At 44.8% G+C, this 12,605-nt stretch overlaps 1 pseudogene; it reads left to right on the forward strand.

Annotated features, from left to right (window-relative positions):
• Positions 1 to 5,107: 5,107 nt before the first annotated feature.
• On the forward strand, positions 5,108 to 11,457 carry LOC128323193 (E3 SUMO-protein ligase PIAS1-like; annotated as a pseudogene).
• Positions 11,458 to 12,605: the final 1,148 nt, after the last annotated feature.

Below are 12,605 nucleotides of genomic sequence, written 5' to 3' on the forward strand. Positions count from 1 at the left end.
TGGAAAAATCAGCCACTGCATGGTCAATATTTGCACAATATAAGTGGGAAATCAAACATCACCAAGACCTGGCAATGGCTTAAGAATGACAACTTGAAGAAAGAAATAGAGGGTTTAATACTGGCTGCACAAGAACAGGCACTAAGAACAAATGCAATAAGAGCAAAAGTAGAAAAATCCACAACAAACAGCAAGTGCCGCCTTTGTAAAGAAGCAGATGAAACCGTGGACCACCTAATCAGCTGTTGTAAAAAGATCGCACAGATTGACTACAAACAAAGGCATGACAAGGTAGCAGGGATGATACACTGGAACATCTGCAAAAAATACAAGCTACCTGTAGCCAAAAATTGGTGGGACCACAAAATTGAAAAAGTGGTCGAAAATGAAGATGCAAAAATATTATGGGACTTCCGACTTCAAACAGACAAACATCTGCCACACAATACACCAGATATAACTGTAGTTGAGAAGAAAGAAAAACAAGTTAAAATAATTGACACAGCAATACCAGGGGATAGCAGAATAGAAGAAAAAGAAATAGAAAAAATCACAAAATACAAAGATCTACAAATTGAAATTGAAAGGCTGTGGCAGAAAATGACCAAAATAATCCCAGTGGTAATTGGCGCCCTGGGTGCAATTCCAAAAGACCTTGAAGAGCACCTCAACACCATAGGGGCCACAGAAATCACCATCAGCCAATTACAAAAAGCAACTTTACTGGGAACAGCCTATATTCTGTGACGATATCTATAATAATAACAGCAACAACACTGATAATAAAATTCAGCCATCCCAGGTCCTTGGGAAGGACTCGATGTCTGGATAAAACAAACCAGTCAATAACACCTGTCTGACTGTGATAATCATCATCATCATCATCATCATCATCACCAGCCTCAAAGGCTTTGTGGCTTGGGGGTGGTGATACCTAAAGCAGGCTCCTTGACATTAGGTTGGCTAAGATGGGCATCACCAGCCATAGATTTGATGCTGCCTGGAGCCTAGGTGTGCCACCCTATACATTTAGGTTTGACTCTCACCACAGCAGCAAATCTTTAGTTTCCGCTCTCTAGGGGGTGGAGCACCAATCCTCCTTCTAAATCTGACTGTCAGTCAATAAAATTGTGGCCCGTTATACTCCACTACAGTTGTCTCCTATCATCATTGGGTCTGAGTGTATGTAGATGCTTTTCTCGTGGTGGAGGAGAGGGTGTGTACTTTCCATCACACATGCAAGGTATGGTATGGCATCAGGTGCCAAAATACCTTTGGCAAGTCATGGCCACCCTCTATCTCTAAGTCTTGGCCACATCCAATCTACATGTGGCTGGACATCTTAATTAGTCAGGAAAAAAATTTTTTTTAAAGCATGAAATTCTCGGGTCTTGATCTAACTGAATGCAGCCACAGTGCATAGCTATGAAGGAGTGTCCCTAGGTTCAAGAGACATTCCCTTTCTCCATTTCTCCTGTCAACACAAGCACACAGGCATGCACCACACAGCACAAGGACTGTTGCACAGAAAAGGAGGTTTATAAGCACTCCTCCAATCCTGTCTTTATATCCTCCACCCAGTTATCTGTCTTTGCAGCATGAACGCTATTTGTGCTCTGGACTCTGGAGAGTCTGGAGCATGAATATTTTGCACGGTGCAGATGAAGACGACTAGCAAGAGATATGGAAGCCTGTCAAGTGGGTAAAAAGGGCCATTTTCAAGCAGTGCCTCTCTTCTACTTAGCAGGGGGAAAGGAACTATCCCTGTTCAATAGCATTCCTCCCAGTGACTGTTGCTGCTGGTGTTTCATTTTATACTGTGAGATCTTTGGGCCAGGGAACCATCTTCACATTCCTTTTGCTATGTAAACTGCTCTGTGAACTTTTTTTATTGACGTGGTATATAAATATTCTCAATTATTATTATTATTATTTCCCTGCAAAGCCTCTCATACTACCTACACATGTCCCCATGTGCTTGAGTTAAGGAGTCCTCATGGAGAAACACTGCGCCCGCTCTGGTCTGGATTGACCTGCTACCGAAGCTCCGGCAGTGTCCATGGAGGATCTTAAATGTTCTAACCGCTGCATTCAAGGTTTGATGAATCTCTGCTGCAGCTCTGGAGAGATGTCAAATTAATGCTCTCCAAGTGAATACGCAGGGACTGGTTTGATGCCAATCCAATACAAATGGGATTTGCCTAGCAAAATTTCACCTTGGAGTAGTCAGAGCAAATTGAACTCAGATGAGAAGGCCCCAGCAATGTTTCCCCTTTGGTGTTAGGAAACAACATTTTTCTGGGCTTCATCCAATCACACAATTGCGCTCTCATCTTATGTATCCTATACTTAGCGCACCCAGAATAGTAAACAGATGGCCCTTTTCTGTGAATATGTAGTGGGCAGCTGGCAGAAATAGACATTTTTTCGAAGCTGTATTTTTAACCTTTGCTATCATGCCAAAACATCCTATATCTGGAAATCATATAAGCTATTTTAAACAATCTTGTCACCATATGTCTTGCTGATGAAAATGTTTCACATGATAATGATAACGATGTTTTTACAAATCACAGTGCGTGGTTTGGGCAACTCAAAAAGCCTAATTCTTTCCAAAATGGTTCATGACATTTCTTTCTCTTAAAATAAAAAAGGATGGAAAGGCCTAAAACAAAGCTTAGAAACAAGTATTTAAATTATTCCAGCTCAGCCATTCTGCTTCTAAAAGAGGTTTTGAATAATGAAGCTGCTTCTTCTCCCAGGAGCTGCTTTTAACTTTTAAATGAAGCATGACTAAATTTGAGCAAAGGAGATTTGATGTTTCCAATTAGCTCAGAGAGTTGAAAATGGGTTCTGATGTTATCACAGCCAATGCTGTGAATGGGAACCATATCCTGATACAGTTTTCATAGTGGTGAAAAATTCAGGGAGGAAAACTCCCATAAGTGACTTGATATAATTGTGAATTCAGGCCTTCTATTTCCCGAGGAAGTTCTGCTCATAACTGTACAATCAGTACTGGATTGTTTGGCCATATATTTGCCAGACAATTAACTGGGTATGAGGTGTAATCTCTTTTAAAAGGCTACAGAAGCTATCAGTGCCAGCTTTAGGATTTCAGGAGCCCTCAGGCAAGGCACCTTCAACTGGCCCTCTGAACTCAGAAAAAACAGAATGCACAAGTCAAGAATTCTCTCACAGTCTCCTCTGCCCAAAGATGCTCTTACCCCTGGACTTACAGGCTGAAGTCCATGGCCTCCACAGCTCCTGGAGCCCCCACAAATCCTCGTTAGTCTTTCCAGGGTAGTGTGGTCACCCAGCCGAGCATGATAATGCTTAATTTGCAGGGCAGGGGGGCCTCCAAAGGCCTTTAGGTCCAGGCTCCAAAATTACCTAGGTGCACCTCTGCCACTCTTGGATGTTCCTTGAAGACTGAGAATAGCATTGCTATTGGGGCAGTGGGCCTTTTACAGGTTGTGTGACTCTGGCAAATGCTGAACCTTGCCATTAGCTGGAGCCAACCCTGGCTGTTGTACTTAACGAAAGCCTGAAAGGAAGGAAGTCATAACAGACTTGTCTTTTTTCCACCAACACCAGAAGTCTTCAGAACAATAACTGCAGCTTGATTGAACATACTGGCTCACATCCTGCACCAACTTCCATGCATATTGTAACACAATGTGCATGGAGTTGCACAAGTGTGTGCAAACATGATTGCACAATAGTATTGCTGTTATTCCCAATGGTTGTACAATCACACAACCGTATTTGCACAATTTCTGCATGTGCGCCAGATTACAGGTATTTACTTATTTGCTGTTAAATACGTCAACGCATATTTAACTGAATTCTGTATGTCCTCTAGTGCCTCTGGGCCAGTTATACCTTAGGATATACTTAAGAGTATAACGTGAATATGACTAACATGTTTGAAACACATGTATCACAGAAGTACATTCATTAGAAAGTGGTAAGTAGCAATAAGCCTTGTTATGTTCATTGATTTCTTATGTTTATATACAGTGGTCCCTCTACTTACGAAATTAATCCGTTCTGAATGCACATTTGTAAGTCGAAAAGTTCGTAAGTCGAACAGCGGTTTCCCATAGGAATGCATTGGGAACGGATTAATGCGTTCCGGAGCCTAGAAAAAAGACCCAGACCCCCAGTAAGGCTTGCAAACTGCACAGGAACATTTCTTTTCAAGAATAAACAGGCAGTAAACAGGCAGGCAAGTCAAGGAAACCGCATGTAAAATTCGTAAGTCGAGGAAACCCCATCTAAAAATTTGTAAGTCGAAAAAACCGCATCTAAAACCGGATCTAAAACTGCCGTTTGTAACTCGAAAAATACTTATGTCGAGTAGTTCGTAAGTCGAGGGACCACTGTACCACCTTTCAAGAGGTGGTATATACCTCCAGGGGTGTAACTAGCTATAATTGAGTGTGTGGGTTCAAAGAACCCAGGCACCCGAGCTCCTGAGGGTCCCCCAGCTCCACCCCTTCCTAGTCCCCTCTCACCTAGCTGCACCCCTGTATACCACTGTCCGGCTACACAGTGAGGACTCCTTCACTCAGCCTACTTGGGCACTCAGGGCTGGCCTCAGAGTAGGGACAGGGAGGGGTTAATCACCACGCTGGGTCTCCTCCATCCCAAGCTGTTTGTTCTTTGTACTGGCTTCTCTCTGGAGGACCCAGCACTCGCCATTCACCAGCCACTCATCCCTGGCTGGCTCCTTAAATGCCCACTCGCAGGCTGTGCACCTCCCATCTCCAATTAGGGGGGCAACACCCCTCTTTATTAGCCCCATATCCCTGGCAGCTGCGCTCTGCATCCTCCCCATCCCTCCCCCCCTGAGCCCCCTCCCCTCAGGAGGTGCGCCAATGACATCATTCCTGTGCGCCTCTCTCGAAGTTCTCCCCAGCCCCAGCTCGCCCTGCCTTGCTTTCCTGTCGGGAGTGCCGTTTCCTCAACTCTACCCACCCAATACCATTTGGACACATGGAGTGGGCCAAACTCCTTGGAAGTCTGGAAGGTACAGAATATGAGTTCAATTATTATTAACCAGAGATACTGGGAGCCCCACATCAGTGGGGCCTCCTATAGGATGGCCTATCTCATGAGAGTGCGGTCCAATGGAATGAATGAATCTTTATTACGGTCAGTGACCCATAACAAGCAGTCCAATGGAGACCTGAAGCACATGGTGCCTCTGGTTTTCCCCAGTGGGCTGGCCCTCTCATAAGAGGGCTAATCCCTGGCCAGCAAGCCAACACAGAGCCGACAGTTTGTTGGGGCTTCCTGCACTGCTTGGCCTGGGTCTACAAGTCCAACAGCATCCTTTGTCACAGTGGACCAGACTCCAGGATCCTTTGCCCTACCTCATAAACACATGCCCTCCTATGCATCATGATCCTTTCCTAGAGTAACAGAAAACTAATGCCCCTCGCCATCCCCCGGTATCGGAAGTTATGCTTGTGTGAGACTGCATGGCTGAAGGGCTATTGCAAGGGAGGTGGTGCAAGTCGTGTGAGGAAAGGGTTAAAATATCTTTTCCCTGCTGAGGGCACATGATCAAAACCAAAGGGCACAACTGAACCGGGCATGCCCCCTCAAAGATCGTGGCCAATGTTTGCCGCTTTACTGATGTCCTAACACATTGCCTGCGGTCTGTACAGAGCTTCCTGGGATTCAGCCTTGGTGGACCAGGAAGAGGGAGGGGTTGCTCTGCCCAGAAGCCAGAGGTTGCCGAACCATGGTTGAGCCATTGTCTGTGGAATGATTCCTGGCTCTGCAGAGTAACCACAGGTTTATCTACGTGAGGTTTCACGCTATGTCTGAATGCACCCTAAGTGCCTATGTTTGAGAAGTACATTGAAACACCTCAAAATGGCATAGTGAGCATTGCTGCTAACATGTCCCTGTATTACAGAGGGCATTCAAGATCCAGAGGCAATCCTGTTAGGTACAAAGCTAGCACTAGGAAAAAATTAGGGGGGGGGGGGCAAGAAGGGGCAAAGTATATTCCCAATATTCGATTTCTGAAGCAGAAATGGGGGGCAAACTACTTGTCTGAGAGGGAGCTTGCCCACCCTTGCCCTCCCTCTGGAACTACCTTGGTTAGAAGTGGAATCAGATTTCCTTTCCTCAAGAGATCAACTGTGCAATTTTGACCAACATAGGGTTGTACATGTGCAGGCTAGCTTCAGACATATCAGCACCATGAAGATATGATGAGATGATGGTGTTTACTTTGGGTAAACAAATACACTGGGTATGCTCACACACTGCTCCAATGGTCCAGATGGGGGGTGGGGGTGGTAAATATAATCTAATTAATCTAATCATCTAAAATATCATCTAATACTAAGATATGGTCACCATATCTTAAGAAATATATTGTAGAACAGGAAAAGGTGCAGAAGAGGGCAACCATGATGATCAGCCCCTGGTGGCGCAGTGGTAAAACTGCCGCCCTGTAACCAGAAGGTTACAAGTTCGATCCTGACCAGGGGCTCAAGGTTGACTCAGCCTTCCATCCTTCTGAGGTCGGTAAAATGAGTACCCAGAATGTTGGGGGCAATATGCTAAATCATTGTAAACCGCTTAGAGAGCTCTGGCTATAGAGCGGTATATAAATGTAAGTGCTATTACTATTGCTATTGCTATTGCTATCAGGGTCCTGCACTTGAGCACCTTCCTTATGAGACTATGCTACAGATTCTGAAGCTCTTTATTTTGGAAAGGAGGTGACTAAGGGGAGATATGATAGAGGTGTATAAAATTATTAATGGAGTAGAGGAGTGGACAGAGACATTTTTCTGCCTCTCTCACAACACTAGAACCAGGGGTCATCCCATTAAACATTGCCAGGAAATTTAGGACCAACAAAAGGAAGTACTTTTTCACACAGCACATAATTAATTTATGCAATTTTTTGCCACAGAATGTGGTGATGGCCACTAGCTTAGATGGCTTAAAAGGGGCTTTGACAAATTCATAGAGGACAGGTCTACCAGTGGCTACTAGTCTGGTGGCTATGGGCCACCTCCAGCCTCAGAGGCATGATGCCTCTCAATACCAGTTGCAGGGGAGAAACAGCAGGAGAGAGGGCATGCCCTCACTTCTTGCCTTTGGGCTCCCCAGAGGCATCTGGTGGGCCACTGTGTGAAACAGGATGCTTGGGTCTGATCCAGCAGAGCTGTTCTTATGTTCTTATGTTAATTCAGTCCAGTATGGAAATTCGAACTGAAACAACGTTTTGCATAATTTCAAAGTTTGGGTCAATGGCAATATTCAGTGCTGTTGATTTTTAACATTTCAAGCATTTTCAGATGTTGCTTTGGGCATTCAACTTGAGAGGCACATTTTAAAATTGTAAATTTGACATCCAGTTCAGTCATTTGGTGGCTCCCATATGATCCCCCACCACCAAGTCGCAAAGCTGCCGGCTGACCTATGCAGTCCTATGGGGTATGTCCTATGCCGCAGCCTTGAAGCATCTGAACTGGTTCTTAAACTTCACTAATTTTTACAGCAAGAATGTTATACAAGAATTTGCTAAATTTAATACTTTTACACCTTGTTTTCTAAAATCCTTACTCTAAGAACATCCATAACTGGGTATGTTTTGTTTTTTTAAAAAAAACAAAAAAACAAAAAAAACACCACAATATAAATTCAAATATTCTCAAGCAAATCTGATATAGAAAAAAGTCAAAGCTGGGCACATTACTTATCTTTTAAGAATGTTCCAAACCCAATAAAGCCTGAAGCAACCAAGTGGACCTCTAAGTGAGCTTCATGTACATCTTTCTATGCAAAAATTAAACCCTATTCAAAACCCTCCAACAATTCTGCTGGATTTCATATTCTCTGTAATATTTGACATAATGAACATGAAATTATGGCATGCACATTCTCCTTTTTTGGCATTACATCATAACCTACTAAATGGGCATTCTGAAGCAACAGTCCTCTTGTGTGAGAGCAACCAGGGACAACAGCTCTCTGAAAATTTCAGTTTCCCACCAAAGACTTGAACTTTTAGTTCAGCTTTCACTTGAGAGTAGGAACATAGGAAGCTGCCATATACCAAATCAGACCATTGGTCCATCTAGCTTACAACACAGACTGACAGTGAATTCTCCAAGCTTACAGGCAGGAATCTCTCTCAGCCCTATCTTGGAAATACCAGGGATGGAACTTGCAACTTTCTGCATGTAAGCATGCAGATGCTCTTCCCAGAGCAGCCCCATCCTCTAAGGCAGGGGTTCTCAACCTTGGGTCCCCAGATGTTGTTGGACTTCAACTCCCATAATCCCCAACCAAAGGCCATTGGGGCTGGGGATTATGGGAGTTGAATTCCAATAACATCTGGGGACCCAGGGTTGAGAACCCCTGCTCTACGGGGAATATCTTACAGTGCTCACACATATAGTCTCCCATTCAAATGTAAACCAGGGCAAACCCTGCTTCGCAAATGGGACAATTCATGCTTGCTACCACAAGACCAGCTCTCCTTTATTTATGGCCAGTCAGAAACGCCAGAATAGATGCCCTCAAAGCTGGGACTTTTTGCTTCGACAAGCAAGCTAGTCTGTCATGTCAGTCTCCATTCCCAAATTGGTCTGTCATGGGGACCATTAATAATTACTAATGATGTAATTACTACAACTAAAGGATGACTTTGAATCAGATCAGAAGAGACCTGGCTGTCCAACATTCACAATAAACTCCTGGATAAAATACTCCTGCAGCCTAATTCATACTTCACTCTTGCTTGCATGCAGAGGATTCCTGGCTTCTCCAAGATAGGGCTGAGAGAGACTCCTGCCTGCAACCTTGGAAAAGCCACTGCCACTCTATGTAGACAATACTGAGCTAGATGGACCTGACTTGGAATAAGGCAGCTTCATATGTTCCTAGTTAGGGATATTTTAGAAAATAAACTAGCAGGGACAACCTAAGACAAGCATAGGACTGGAACTGGCAGAAGGCATCCTCTATAGTTAGTTAGAATTCAATCTGCATTAGACTTCTGCTGATACTAATATAATATGGTATTAGCTGACCTGGTGCAGAGCATCTGTGCCTCTAGTTCTCCCTGTCTCTCCCCCATCTTCATTTCATTTTCCCCCTTTCACCCCCCCTTTCATTCTCCCCTCCCCCCCAGCCCCAGTTCATTCTCCCTCAGTGGCCGGGCAGCCTAGCCGCCACTTCTCCTCCCCACTCGCCGGCTGGCTAACCTGGCCACCATTTCTCTGCCCCGTCCACCAGCTGGCCTGACCGCCACTTCTCTGCCCACCTAGCAGCCAGCGGCTGCTTCTTCTTCTCTCAGCCGGTGGCCAGCCTGGCTGCCGTTTCTTCTCCCCACTTGCTTGGCCATTCTCCAGTTTCTTTCCACCCATCCCTGTCGCTAACCGGCAACTGCTCACAAACTCTCGCAAGAGCTGCCACACATGGGATTAGCGACAGGTACGCCTTAGAGAAATATATATATAGAAGATAGTCCAAAGGCACGTGATGCAGCAGCCTTGCTGAAACTAAGCAGGTCTGGGTCTGGTCACTACCTGGGAACCCTGTGTATGCTGCCTAGCATTCCACCAAAGAAAGGTGAGATAAGCATGGAAGGATTTTTTAACAGCTCTTTGAATGCAAAAGGTGTTCAGTGAAGGCATGTTTCCTTGTACTTCTTAACTTTTTGAAGGAAAGTTGTATGGAGAGTTGAGGAGGAGCAAAATGTGACATTTCCATCCCCATATCAGAAGTAGAAACTAACTGGGCAGTTCTCCCTAGGGATGTACACAAAACCGGTTTGTCCAGTTTGGTCCTAATCTGAACTGATTCGAACTGGACCGGGCATGTTCAGTTTTGCCCCCTCAAATAGGGGCCTGGCTAGGCCCAAATTAGAACTGGTTTGGGGCTAGTTCAAGGTTGGCAAGTGGTGCAAACATTCATTTTTAAAATATTGACCTACCACTGCTGAGGGCTGCAGCAGCCTTGCAGGGTGATGCAGCGGCCACAGGGGGGTCTCCAGCTGTTTCCCCTTCCCCCACCAGCCTCCCACCAAGTCTCCCCAGGCCGGTTCAGCCTCTTGAGGCCATTTCAACCCTCTGTCCATGCATGGTGGCCATTTCTTTGGGCCACTGCCCATACGCACAGACCATGGTCATACAAATGGTCTGCACGCATGCACAGCCGCAAAAAAAAAAAAAAAAATGGCCACCATGTGCACGCAGTCACAGAGGGACAAAACCATTCCAAAATGGGCCGAACTGGCCTGGAGAGACCTGGGGAGAGGCCGGTGGGAGAAGGGGGAACAGCCAGAGCCTCCCCACCCCACCCCGCAGCCTCTGAAGCACATCCCAAGGCCTCCACAGCCCTTGGCGGTGGTAAGTCAATCTTCTTTTCAATTTACACCACTCTCCACCCTTGAACCAGCCCCAATCTAACCCAAGAGGTTTGGTCCCTCAGACCAAACTGGTTCAGGTGTGAACCGGCTTGATTTCTCCATTCTGGCACCCCCTTGAGCAAATGGTGATGAGCCTCTGAGTTTCTGAGCTGCAGGTTCTTCTGGGCTATGGAGAAAAGAACAAGCACAGCTGCAAGCATGAATTTCTGATAAAAGCCCTACACTTGCTGAAGGCCAGCTGCAGCCTTGCTTTCCAGATGCAAGTAAAGGAACTCAGTCGGTGGCACTTCCCCCAGAAGATAATGACAGGTGCAGACTTGTCCCTCCCCAGAGTCCACTCAGGTTCTTGCCCACCACGTTGTCTCCATCTACCAGTCCACAGTTTGCTTTCCATTCCCTGCTACATCTCCATTGCTCCCTGTTTCTCTCCCGGGACCTAAACACAAACTGGAATTGTCCCATTTTACCTCAGTGCTCCACCCTGTCCATCCAGACATCAAGCTTCAGAAGTTATCCTTCTCTAACTTACTGGATGAACTGACAAAACCCACCTGTCTAGCATCAGATAATAGAGAAACCTCCTTTGTGTCTGCTTTTGAGAAACCTGGTTTGCATTTGCCCTGACTCCACAGCAAGTGCAGCAGATCAGCAGTTCCATGGCCATCTCTGGAACCAAATGTGACTTCACAGTGCAGGTCCAGATAAGGTTTCATTTTTCCGAAACAAGTTGTGCACAGGAAGATCACTTTCCACTAAATATTCTCATGAAAGTTAATAGAAAACCATTTAGCCTTCCTGGCTATCTTCCATCAACTACAAATGGGATTGAACCAAAGTGACCTGGCAGACCAGTCAACGTCACCTCACTCATGCACCTGTCCACAACAGTGACAAAAAAAGAGAAAAGAACTGGGTGCTCTGTACCACCTGTACATAGCTTATCATTGTGCACACCTGCCATGGGGAAGGCGAGGAGACCGTACATGTTATTTATAGGCGCCATGTGGCTTGCGGAAACTGGATGGCATAAGAAGCTCACCTAAGACCCATGTAAAGGATCTTAGGATACTGCCTCAGAGACTTCAGGGATCAAACAAGATTGGTACAGATGAAGCTGATTATCCCAACAAGAATAGTCTCCAGTTAGGATGTTTCCATATGGAAGAAGAACGTGCAATTAGAGCCCGCACATTAGTGAAGGAAGCACTTGCGGTGTGGTGCATTATTCTGTTTAATTCTGAAGATCTGTCTGGATGAAATTATAAATACAGGGCTTTGTGGTTCAGATTTTTTGGTGTGTATATCTTAGAATCTGAATGGTGTCGATGTTAAAGTCACTGGATAAGCCAAGGATGAAAAAAGTAATTGAATGTTGTCTTGTAGTTAATCCAAGGAACAGATTCGTTTTATCTTCTTTTATGCAGCTTTCTTGCAAGTTTATGGTATTCATTAACCATTCCTTCATGTAATTTGGCCATGTGTGGCTTTTTTCCCTCCATCAATAGTTTGAGATGGTCTGTAATATCGCAGGTTATTGTTTTGATGAATATTTCATACATTGTAGGCACACAAATGATGGACTGAATATATTAAAGATCTAACCGCATGGCCATCTGTATGTGTGTATATTATTATTGGTGGCTGATATGATGCACAGCGGAATGATGATGATGATGCAGATTCATACAGCAGCCGTGACACTGCAGGAAATGAGCTGTTGCACTATCAGCAGGCTGCAGTTACTCCCGTAGTTGTGGATGGGAGTAAATGTGGCCGCACCTATTGCGCAACCACTCATTCCCTGCATCGTCGGGGCTGCCTAATGTGTCCGCAGCAGCTCTGATGCAGTGCACGGTTATGCCGTACCTAGAGATGTAAAATGAAGTAATGGGCAGAATTATTTTTTTTTTTAGCAAAACAGAAATTTGGGGGGAGAGGAAATTGAAATATATGCAATACTTTTTGTTTTTTTTTAGTAGCCTTTACAGGTCTGAAGTCACATTTTTTTCTTTAGGAGCATTTATTATGTATATCCTGCTTTGCTCATAACATTGATCATGTTTGGTATATTACATTTAGAAGTATAGTTTATTCAGACAATTAGTCCAAATGTAGTAGTTTACTCTTAAATGTTATTTAATTTGTTAAAAATGGACTGCAATCTGCTGAACTCCAAGGAATCCCACAACTC

The sequence above is a fragment of the Hemicordylus capensis genome, chromosome 4 (genome assembly GCF_027244095.1).
Source record: "Hemicordylus capensis ecotype Gifberg chromosome 4, rHemCap1.1.pri, whole genome shotgun sequence".
Lineage (NCBI taxonomy): Eukaryota > Metazoa > Chordata > Lepidosauria > Squamata > Cordylidae > Hemicordylus > Hemicordylus capensis.